Raw genomic sequence first — 12,498 nt, 5'->3', positions numbered from 1 at the left:
TGTTTTATTCATTCTTTTTTCTAAATTATTATTTAATACATTTTTATTTATTTCTGAGAGGAAGGGAGAGGGAGAGAGCGATAGAAACGGTCAGGATGACAGAGGATCACCCGTCCGCTGCTTCCTGCACACCCGCTCCTGGGGATCGAGCCCACAACCGGACCTGTGCCCTTGACTGTAATCGAACCCAGGACCCCTTCGGTCCCCAGGCCGATGTTCTACCCACTGACCCAAACTGGCCTGAGCGTCACTTTGTTTAATACGTGACAAAATCCAATTCAAGGAGGAGACATAAGTGGGTTACAGGAAATCCACTGGTGATAGATGAAGGAGGGAGGGAGCGATGGAGGTACCAAAGTGGGGCGGGGGGTGGGGGGAAACCTCTGGGATTGAATAAAAAGTGAAATGATAGACGCACACTTCTTTTTATTTATTTTTTTGATGTTTTACAGAGAGGAAGGGAGAGGGAGGGAGAGAGAAACCTCATCAATGAGAGAGAATCTTGGATAGGCCGCCTCCTGCACGCCCCCTAGTGGGGCTTGAGCCTGTGACCCGGGCGGGCGGGCATGCGCCCGGGACCCAAAATCGAACCCGGGACCTTAAGGTCCGCCACAGGCTGACCTCGGCTCTACCCACTGAGCAAAACCGGCCAGGGCCACACCTACTTCTTTTCCTGAGGTGGGTGCAGGATAGATAGTTAACAGGCAACAATACACGTGATAACAATAGCAATGAAGGAATTTATGGTCTGTCCTACAGAGCCCCTAGGCGCATTTGCTTGTGTGTGTGTGTGTGGGGGGGGGGTGGAAGGGTGAGGGGCGGGGATGGTGGGATGTTACAAGTTCCTCTGACATTTTATAGCATAGGTATGTTGTGTCTTAGATGCAAAAGGACCATAAGTTCAGTTAAGGTAAACACTGACCTGGTCTTGGAAGACTCCGGCCTAGGTAATACGGGACTACCCACCACTACTGCTCTTAGTAGCAGTCTCCCTTCAGACCGTCCCTGCAGTGGCTTTAGACCTCTCGGTTTGCAAGACCGCCAGGCAGGCCTTCCCCTGAGCTCATAGGGTTAGCATGTGGCCCCTTTCGTCGTCCACAGTTGTGTGGGAATAAAGGAGTCATTCTTTCTGTCAAAGAAGGGAGTTTAGGCAGCTTCCCTTTTGGCTCCAGGGGCTTGGCAGCCGCCATTTTGAAACGGCAAAGGTCAACCCCTCCCTCTTATCCTCTCCACCCCGCCTCCCCCTCCCAACCCCCCCTCGTTTTAATTTCGGCGTTTTGTTTTTCATTAAACAAATTCACATTTTATTTATGTTGACATAGACTGTACAAAATTGACTTTCTTCACCGAAAATGACAGCGATGTTTTCTGTATTCCTAGACCAACTACAAAAAGCATTCTTGTCGGTTGTCTCGCTTTCTCTTATAAATCGAGACGCGGCAGTAGATGTAACCACGGAAAAAGACGGAATGAAACAGACGGATCTGTTGTCAGGATCCATGGCCTCTGATCCTGTCTTGACCGTGAAACGGAAGTGCGCCACATGTTCTTGCTAAAAAGCTTATGAGGATATAGGCTTAACGAAGGAATGTAAACAGCGACACCCAGATGTGGGTGTAAGGATGGCGGGTTCTTTCTTCAATGTTTCACAGTCATTTGTTTAAGATCATCGAATAAAGACAAAAATCCACACCGAAATCCTTGTCTGGCAAGCTCACGTTTCTTTCACGAGCTGGTCATTTCACTGTTGGTTACAGATTTCTCGTAGCATACTTAAAACTCCTGCTAGTCAAAGGTTAGTCGTCAGCTTCATTGCACAATTTTATGAAACAGATTCCTCCCACACCTTCTCAAAATTTATTTCTTCAAAGAACTGATAACTCAATGCCCAACAACTGTGACAATGAATGTGATGTCTGCAATGACCTCACTAAAACAAGCCCAAAGTGCCATCGGCAGAGATCACGCAGAAGTGCAACGTGGCGCTTCCGATGATGCCTGCCGCCCTCTGGAAGAACAACAGTTAGTTCTCCAAAGCATGAGAGTTCACACCGGGACCATTTAAGCAGAGGATCAGTGGCTACTCTACTCAAGAGATCCAGTGATTAAGTGACCCACCTATATCTTACAGCTCTTCTCTGTTTCCTTTCAAATTTCTCAGACTTTTTTTCAATATCAAAATAAGAGAGAACGCATTTTAAAAGTCCTTCGGGTATTTCCGACACTTTTGGAATTATCTGTAGGAAGCTCCGACTTAGTTGTGTAGAGTTTGATGTATGTGTCCACCGTTAAATCCAAATCGTGTTTCACATCGAAATGCATGTTAAGCAAAGCTAAGCTACTTGACCTTTGCCCTGTCAAAGTGTTCCTCTGGTGTGCTTTGAGACGCTTTCGTCCGTTTTCATAGCATTCGTTCTCAACCTTCATCACAGGGAGAATTCGTAGGACATTTAGCAATGTATAAACATGAAAAAACTTGATGTCTGGCAGGTGGAGGGCTTCATACATGGTGGATGGAAGCTCTATATCTTTTCTTCTGGGTTTCCACTTGATTCTCCAACAATGCAGCTCAGCTGAGAGTGCTGCATCGGGATTGGGTAAGTCGCTGCTGTACATATCAGCCTGGACAGGAAGGGAGAGGGATAGAGAGTTGGAAACATCGATGAGAGAGAAACATCCATCAGCTGCCTCCTGCATACCCTCCACTGGGGATGTGCCTGCAACCAAGGTACATGCCCTTGACTGGAATCAAACCCGGGACCCTTGAGTCCGCAGGCTGACGCTCTATCCACTGAGCCAAACTGGTCAGAGCTTTTTGTGTGTGTGTGTGTGCTTTTATTGATTTCAAAGAGGAAGAGAGAGAGAGAGAGATCGATGACAGAGAATCATGGATCATCTGCCTCCTGCACACCCCCTACTGGGGGGTGGGGGGGCTCTGGGGATCCAGCCCGCAACCTGGGCATGTGCCCTTGGCCTGAATCGAACCTGGGACCCTTTAGCACGCAGGCCGACACTCTATCTCCGCCCAGCCAAACCAGCTAGGGTGTAATTTTCCTTTTTAAATCCCCTCATTTTTATTGAGTAAATTGCTGGCCATTAACTATCCTACGCCAACCTAAGTAAGAGAAGTATGAAGAAGTATGTGTCTATCATTTTACTTTAATTTTTATCCAATCCCAGAGGTTTCCCTCCCCTCCCCACCCCGCTTTGCTTTCTCTCGCCTCCCTCATCTATCACCAACGGAGTTCATGTAACCCACTTACATCTCCTCTTTTGCTTGTCATGTATACAACAAGGTTAAAACACACACACACACATACACACACACACACACACACACACATACACACACACCCCTTCCATTCTACGGAGCGTTATCCCAATATGTTGAGAATCTGCTTCCCGGTGGTGGACCGAAGGGTCCGGATTGTGGGCTCCATCCCCAGAAGGGGGCGTGCAAGAGACAGCCGAGCCATGATTCTCTCTCATCGTGGATGTTTCTAGCTCTCTCTCCCCCTCTCCCTTCCTCTCTGAAATCAATAAAAATATATATATATTTTTTAAAAGGTAGTTTAGGCAGCCGCCATTTTAGCTCCAGTGACTTGGCAACCACCATTTTGAAACAGCTAAGGTCAACCCTTCCCTTTTATCCTCCTCCCTATCTCCCCCCCCGCTTTTAAGTTCACTGTTTTAATAACAGGAAATACAAAACATCGTCCAAGCACACTTTTTACTACCTAAAGGTGGAATAATACATTTGTGGTTGTGTTTTTTTTTTTTTTTTAATATCTTTATTGATTTCAGAGAGGAAGGGAGAGGGAGGGAGCGCTAGAACATCCACGATGAGAGAGAGAGAGAGAATCACTGGTCAGCTTCCTCCTGCACACCCCACACTGGGGATCGAGCCCACAACCCAGGCATGTGCCCTTGACTGGAATCTAACCCGGGACGCTTCGCGGTCCACAGGCTGATGCTCTATCCACTGAGCCAAACCGGCTAGGGCCTTTTTTGTTGTTGTTGTTGTTGTTTAAAGAGAGAGTGAAAGGGAGAGGAAGGGGGCAGGGAGAGAGGAGAGAGAGAGAGAGAGAGAGAGAGAGAGAGAGAGAGAGAGAGAGAGAGAGAAAATTGTTTTTCCACTTGTTTATTCATTTTTCCCTAGCTATTAAAAAAATATACAACAGTAGCAATGAGGGAATTTGTGGTCTCTACCCTGGGACCCTGGGCTGTGCCCTGAGGGCACTGGGAAAAGGAAAGTGACTAGTTACCGGGACATTCACTACTCCAAAGACATGTGATCCTAGACTCTATGACCTAGAGGCATAGAAAGACAATAGGCTCAGATGCCAGTATGTTCAAAGGTGATCTCTCTCAGGGGAGATACCGGGCCTAGGGCATGACTGCCCACTCACTATACACTGCTTTCTACTTTAAAAAGTGTTTTTTTTTAAATTCAGAACATCCTGGGTGGTCACTTGAGGTGCCTGAGTTTGCAAGGCCAGGCCTCTCCCGAGTGGGTCAGGTTAGCATGTGGCCCCTTTTCATCCACAATGTTATGGGTTGGCTCAACAAGATAGACCACCGACTCAGAATCTAAATTTAAAAGCCTGTTATTAAGCTGGCCAGCTGACCCCAGCACCTATCTCCCCCTCTGGGAGATTCGGAGCATGTGGCAGAGATCAAGGGTGCAGTATGATCCTTTATAGCAAAACAGTGTTAAAAAAAAAACACAAAGCATTTCATTAGAAATTCACAAAAAGTTCATGAGAACGGAGGGGAGGTAAACAGAGTCACACCTGGCTGGATTTAATCATAACACATTGTTTTCTAAGACAATCCAGCAATTTTTCTCTGCCACGGTTCCTGACATTGACACAATCGGTAACCTTTTCCAGGCCGCAGTCCCTCCCCCTCCCACATTCCGTTACCCTTCCATGCCGCAGCCCCCAGTCCCTCACCCTAGCACACACAATGCAAAGCTTCTTATGTATTACCTTTTTAAAAATATATACAACAGTAGCAATGAGGGAATTTGTGGTCTCTACCCTGGGACCCTGGGCTGTGCCCTGAGGGCACTGGGAAAAGGAAAGTGACTAGTTACCGGGACATTCACTACTCCAAAGACATGTGATCCTAGACTCTATGACCTAGAGGCATAGAAAGACAATAGGCTCAGATGCCAGTAAGTTCAAAGGTGATCTCTCTCAGGGGAGATACCAGGCCTAGGGCGTGACTGCCCACTCACTATACACTGCTTTCTACTTTAAAAAGTTCTTTTTTTTAATTCAGAACATCCTGGGAGGTCACCTAAGGTGTCTGAGTTTGCAAGGCCAGGCCTTTCATTTTATCCTATTGCATTTCATTTCATTTTATTCACCGATGTGTCCCCCAATAAATTCAATTCGGAAAAAAAAAATAACTGAAAGGAAACAGAGAAAATGATCCCTCCGTTTTTGCCCCGTGAATACTCGCCGCCTTTAGAGTCGTGACACCCCCCCCAACACCCCCCCTCCCACCCCCACCCGTTGAGGTTTTAAAGGTCCCGGCACGCAAAAAGTGTTCTGGGTATGTCCTCTTGGTCCTCTGTCAGGCCCCACCCCCAAAAAACTTTTCCAGTCCCCATTCCGCTGCCAGGCCTTGTCTCTCGCAAAAGGGGCCTTCCTGGGTAAACTCCCGGTGTTGGACGCCCCGCCACCCGCCACGGGACCCGGCCGACACGGTCCCACTGGAAAGGTGGGCGCTGAGAGGAGATCGGCCACCCTTGTCCCCTGCCACCCCTCTCCCCACAAACACACACACAGTGGGCTGCGGGGTGCCCGCCCAGGCCGGGCCCATGGCCCAGGAGCCGCCCCACAGTTGTTCTTGGTGTTCGTGCGCCATCTGAAGGCCGTTTTTTTAAAAAAAAATATATATATATATATATATTTTTTTTTTTTTTTTACAGAGAGAAAGGGAGAGAGATACAGAGTTAGAAACATCCATGAGAGAGAACCATCAATCAGCTGCTTCCTGCACACTTCCTACTGGAGATATGGCCCCAACCAAAGTTCATGCCCTTGACCGGAATTGAACCCGGGACCTTTCAGTCCGCAGGCCGAAGCTCTATCCACTGAGCCAAACTGGCTAGAGCCCATTTTTCCAAATCATTTAGGACAATAAAGCACAGTGAAGTGAAGATGAGTGCTATGGGCTGAATGCTTGTGACTCCCACCATGCCCCAAATTCATAAATTGAAATCCTATTACGCCAGCTAATGGGATTAGGAGCTGGAGCTTTGGGATGGGATTAGGTCCTGGGAGTGGAGCCCTCATGTTGGGATTAGGTCCTGGGGGTGGAGTCCTCAGGAGGAGATTTGTGCCCTTATAAAGGCGGCCTGAGAGAGCTGCCTGCCTCATTCCCCAAGTGAGACTGCAACAAGTCGGAGGTCTGCCACTGAAAGAGGGCCCTCACCGACCGACAGACCATACCGGGCGCTCTAGCTTGCCTGGACTCTCGCAGCGCGCACGCGTGCGAGCGCGGTGGTGAACGGTGAACCAGTATGATGGCGGAACAGGATGTGGAAAACGAGCTTCTGGATTATGAGGAAGATGAAGAGCCCCAGGCTCCTACAGAGAGCACCCCAATACCCCCCAAGAAAGATGCCAAGGGGTCCTACGTTTCCATCCACAGCTCTGGCTTCCGCGACTTTCTGCTGAAGCTTGAGCTCCTGAGGACCATAGGGGACTGTGGCTTTGAGCATCCATCTGAGGTTCCGCACCAGTGCATCCCCCAAGCCATCCTGGGCATGGATATCCTGTGCCAGGCCAAGTCTGGAATGGGTAAGACTGCAGTCTTCGTGCTGGCCACCCTTCAGCAGATGGAGCCCATCAATGGACAGGTGGCCGTGCTGGTCATGTGCCACACTCGGGAGCTGGCCTTTCAGATCAGGAAGGAGTATGAGCGCTTCTCCAAGTACATGCCCAGTGTCAAGGTGTCCGTGTTCTTCGGGGGTCTCTCCATCAAGAAGGATGAAGAGGTGTTGAAGAAGAACTGTCCCCACATCGTGGTGGGGACTCCAGGTCGCATCTTGGCACTCGTGCGGAACAGGAGCCTCAACTTGAGAAATGTGAAGCACTTCCTGCTGGACGAGTGTGACAAGATGCTGGAGCAGCTAGACATGCAGCGGGATGTACAGGAGATCTTTCGCCTGACGCCACGAGAGAAGCAGTGCATGATGTTCAGTGCCATGCTGAGCAAGGAGATCTGGCCTGTCTGCAGGAAGTTCATGCAAGATCCCCTGGAAGTGTCGGTGGACGACGACGCCAAGCTCACGCTGCATGGGCTGCAGCAATACTATGTCAAGCTCAAAGAGAGAGAAAAGAACCGTCAACTCCTTGACCTCCTGGACGTGCTAGAGTTTAACCAGGTGGTGATCTTCGTGAGGTCAGTGCAGCGCTGCATGGCCCTGGCCCAGCTACTCATGCAACAGAAATTCCCAGCCATCGCCATCCACAGGGCCATGGCCCAGGAGGAGCGCCTAGCATGCTACCAGCAGTTCAAGGACTTTCAGCGGCGGATCCTGGTGGCCACCGATCTGTTTGGCCGAGGAATGGACATTGAGCGAGTCAACATCGTCTTCAATTATGACATGCCTGGGGACTCGGACACCTACCTCCACCGGGTGGCCCGTGCTGGGCGCTTTGGCACCAAAGGCCTGGCTATCACTTTTGTGTCTCATGAGAACGATGCCAAAATCCTCAATGAGGTTCAGGGTCGGTTTGAAGTCAATGTGGCGGAGCTTCCTGAAGAAATGGACATCTCCACATACATGGAGCCGAGCGGCTAACCACACACATGACATCCCGGAACCACCCTGCTTCCCACGTGCTGCTTCAACTCCTCTTTCTAGGCAACAGTGCGGCTTTCTTGCTCTGTTGAAACACTGTACATTTGTGTAACAATAAATTTGCATTATGGAAAAAAATAAAAATATGGGATTGTATTTTGCTTCCTCACCCCATTTTTTCAAGTCAGATATATATATATATATATATATATATATATATATATATATATATTGCTAGATTGATAGAAATATTCCAACTATTATACCGAGAATTCTTGTATACCCCTCACCAGTTCTCCCTAATGTTCCATTAACATGGAACATTTGTTAAAACTAAGACGTCTGCATATTATTATTAACTAAGCTGCAAATTTTATTCAGATTTCACCAATTTTTTGTCATAATGCACTTTGTCGTTCCTGGATCCAATTTGGGATACCACACTGCATTTAACATCTAGTAATTTTGTCAGAAAATATAGTTAGACGAAAATCCCAACCAACATTAGATTCTGTTCTGATTCATTCTAAGAATAAGTGTTCTGCAGTTATTATCAAGAATTATGTCAATGTATGATAAAAATAAAATTTTAATCCTATTATTTTCTTCCAAGTTTCAAACTGGAGAACCAACCAGAATCCCAAGTGGTGTCAAATACTGTTCTACAGTGTATTGCAATTTAGCAGTGACTCCCAAGTGCTGTCAAACACTGCTCTACACTGATTCCTGATGTATTTTTTTTAAATAAATGTATTTCTTTATTGATTTTAGAGAGGAAGGGAGAGGTAGAGAGACTGAAACATCCATGATGAGAGAGGATCATAGATCAGCTGCCTCTTGCACACCCCCTACTGGAGATTGAGCCTGCAACCCGGACCTGTGCCCTTGGCCAGAATGGAACCCTAGACCCTTCAGTCCGCAGGCTGATGCTCTATCCGCTGAGCCAAAACGGCTAGGTCTTGATGTGTTGTTTAAAGTATATATATTTTTTATTGATTTCAGAGAGGAAGGGAGAGGGAGAGATTGAAACATCCATGAAAAGAGAGGATCATGGATCGGCTGCCTCCTGCACACCCCGTACTGGGCATCTATTCCGAATCCTGGGCATGTGCCCTTGACCGAAATAAAAACTGGGACCTTTTGGTTCTATCCACTGAGCCAAGCCAACTAGGGCTAGTTTTTTTTTTTGAGTGTGGGGGAAAAAAAAGACAGTAGAAGGGAGGAGAGGAGGGAGGGAGGGAGAGGGAGGGAGAGAGAGAGAGATTGTTTATTCATTCGTCGGTAGCTTATATATATATATATATATATATATATATATATATATATGCAAATGTTCCTTTGTTCCAAATTTTAAATCTCCGAAAGCTCTTCACCGATTGCTTTGAATTTTTTAAAAAATATATTTTATTGATTTTTCACAGAGAGGAAGGGAGAGAGACAGAGAGTTAGAAACATAGATGAGAGGGAAACATTGATCAGCTGCCTCCTGCACATCTCCTACTGGGGATGTGCCCGCAACCCCAGTACATGGCCTTGACCGGAATCGAACCTGGGACCTTTCAGTCCGAAGGCCGACGCACGATCCATTGAGCCAAACCAGTTTTTGCCATTGCTTAGATATTTTGACACAACGTTGCATTCGAACACGCGCGTGCTTTTATATATCTATATACCTACTATTATATAGATGTCACACCTGTGACAGGTAAAAACATGCCTTTTTTGAAAAGCAGCGCCATCTGTTGGACATAAAAGCAACACACACTATACTAAATATTTTATGATTCCATTTCAATGTTTCTATTTACATTTATAAAGTGTAGGTAAAATTAACCGCAAATATGTGTGTCGAGCTGCAAAACGATTCATCAGCTGAGATATTCTCACATCAATTGCTGGGAATTGGGAACGGAAAGGTGCTGGTTGATCTGACCTCAGGACGAATTGCATTGCCTCGTCACTTCTGCAATTTAGTGACGTCAAAAGAAGAATTGGTTGAAAAAGTATTTCCCAATATTCAAACCGATTGTAAGAATCACGATTGGCTGAGTGAACAAGCTATTCTTTCGGCCAAGAACAAAGACGTCTACGGACTTAACAATATCATTCAGTCTAACATTCAAAGCGAGGCAGTCACATACAAGTCCGTCGACACTGTTGTGGAAGCAGATGAAGCGGTTAATTATCCAACAAAATTTTTGAATTCACTCGATCTGCCAGGGATGCCACCGCACGCACTGCAATTGAAAATCGGCGTGCCAATTAGCATGTTGCGAAATGTCAACCAGACCAAGTTTTGACAGGCACGCAGCTTGTAGTAAAAAAATTAATAAGCAATGTCGTAGAAGCAACAATCTTGACAGGAACTTTCAAAGGTGAAGATGTCCTCATTCCTCGCATTCCTATGATTCCAACGGATATGCCATTTCAATTTAAGAGATTGCAATTCCCAATTCGATTGGCGTTTGCAATCACCATCAACAAAGCTCAGGGCCAATCTTTAGAATTGTGCGGTTTAGATCTAGTTACGGATTGCTTCTCACATGGACAATGAGATGTTGCGTGTTCTAGAGTTGGCAAACCAGACAATCTCTATATCTGCATAGACAATGGAACAACACAAAATGTTGCATACCCACAGGCATTGTGAAATTAAGTGTATTAGAAACGTGTGCTTTCTCTTTTCTTTCTTTTCCATTTAACCAGACTGAGCCACAGCAATGCGTGCCTGGGTACAGTATATATATATATATATATACATATATATATATATATATATATACACTTCCCTTAGCCTGTTTGGTTCAGTGCATTGAGCAGTGGCCAGCCTGTGAACCAAAGGGTCCCAGGTCCGATTCCAGCCAAGGTCATGGACCTTGGTGGCAGGTTCTTTGGGCCCTTGTCCTGGTAGCAGGCAACCAATTGACGTGTTTCTCTCACATCGATGCTTCCCTCTGTCTTGCCCTGTCTCCTCCACTCTCCCTAAAAATCAATGGAAAAATATCCTCGGGTGAGGATTAACAGCAACAAATATATGTGTGTGTGTTTGTGTGTGTGTGAGTGTGTGTATTATTGATTTTAGGAAATGAGGGAGAAAGGGAAGGGGAGAGAGAGAGAGAGAGAGAGAGAGAGATACCTATCGGTTGCCTCCAATACATACTCCAGCTGGGAAATGAACCTGAAATCTGGGCATGTGCCCCAACCTGGAAAGCAATGGGTGACCTTTCAATGCACGAGGTGATGCTCAACCAACTGAGCCACACCAGCCAGGGCTCTGTTGCTTCCTGTCTGTGCCCTGATTGGGGATTGAACCCACAAACAGTGGCATAAGGGAAGACGCTCTCACCAACTGAGCCACCGGTGCAGGGCCAAATTGATTGATTTTGTACATTTCATGGACAAGGCCTCATCCAGATTTACCTCACTTCAAACACACATACTACAGTGTGCACCCGCTCCCCCCCAACACTTTCTTGTCATTCATAAGGTGAGTCACGCTAAAATCCACAACCACATGACATTGTACCAATGTTCCCCACACCCACCTGCTTGTTGTCTTTGGGCTTTCTTGTGAATATATATATATATACATAGGCAGTGGCAGATGTGGTCCATGTTAGCGTTTATTGCCTCTATGGCTTCCTGGCTTTGTCGCTTTGTTTGTATACCTTAGAAATGCCCCGTCCCTATGTTGAAAATAATAGATTTGGGGTGGTGGGTGGTAGTGGAAGGGGGGAACACAAAAGAAACCCAAAGAGAAAGAAACTGGGAGGGGGGGTTTTGTGGGGGAGGAAAATGGTGACAGAAAGAGGCTTTATACTTTGGGCTCTGTATTCAGGTGATGTTTTGTTGAGTTGTACACTTGAAAAACTTGTATGTATGTGTGTGTGTGTGTGTGTGTGTGTGTGTGTGTGTGGTGTGTGTGGTGTGTGTGTGTTTTCTTGGAGTTTCATACCATTAACCTGAGAAACACTTAAACCAGTAAATAATTTCTGTGATGAATTTATTTGAACCAGACTGTTGGCTACTGCCGGGAAGCAGAATCTCAAGGAATTAAAAATCTATTCCTTTCAAGGCAAGGTGGAGGCCTTTCCAAGGCCTAGATAACAAAATCCAGGGGCCAGACCAGGGGTGAAGTATAAACTTAAGTCATCACATAGGAGTTTAAAATCACCCGGCCTCTGCATAGATACACAGCACAGCAAAGCCCAAAGTCCACAAGCATGTCTTTGACCTATTTTTATAAATCACCATCCAAGGATGAGACTTGTAAGTGGTTTCAAACACTGTTCTACAGTCTTTCCTGCTATTGACCAGTGGGTTTCCATGAAATCCAGTGATGATAGTTGAGGGAGGTGGGAGAAAGCAAAGGGGAGGAGGCTGGGGGTTGGTAAGCTGTAAAATGATAGTGAGTGGTCAAAAATTAACATGATAACAGTAACAATGAGGGAATTTGTGGTCTCTTCCCTGGGACTCTGGGTTGTGCCCCAAGGGCACTGGAAAAATGGGAAGTGACTATTTACCTCTTGTCATTCACTAGTACAAAGATATGTGACCCGCCCTAACCGGTTTTGCTTATCTGGTGCCCGGCCAGGAACAGCTCTGGTGCTATGCGGGAAGTGAAGGATCTGCGTGCCTCCGCAGGGGCTTGATCCGAGGCTGATTCGAGCCCCACC

At 46.6% G+C, this 12,498-nt stretch overlaps 1 pseudogene; it reads left to right on the top strand.

The window, feature by feature from the left end:
• The first annotated feature begins 6,535 nt into the window (after nt 1-6,535).
• On the top strand, nt 6,536-7,822 carry LOC139000903 (ATP-dependent RNA helicase DDX39A pseudogene; annotated as a pseudogene).
• Nucleotides 7,823-12,498: the final 4,676 nt, after the last annotated feature.

Source organism: Myotis yumanensis, unplaced genomic scaffold, assembly GCF_028538775.1.
Source record: "Myotis yumanensis isolate MYYU_CA2020_CCGP unplaced genomic scaffold, mMyoYum1.0.hap1 SCAF_41, whole genome shotgun sequence".
Classification (NCBI taxonomy): Eukaryota; Metazoa; Chordata; class Mammalia; order Chiroptera; family Vespertilionidae; genus Myotis; species Myotis yumanensis.
This window is presented reverse-complemented; position numbering and strand designations above follow the sequence as displayed.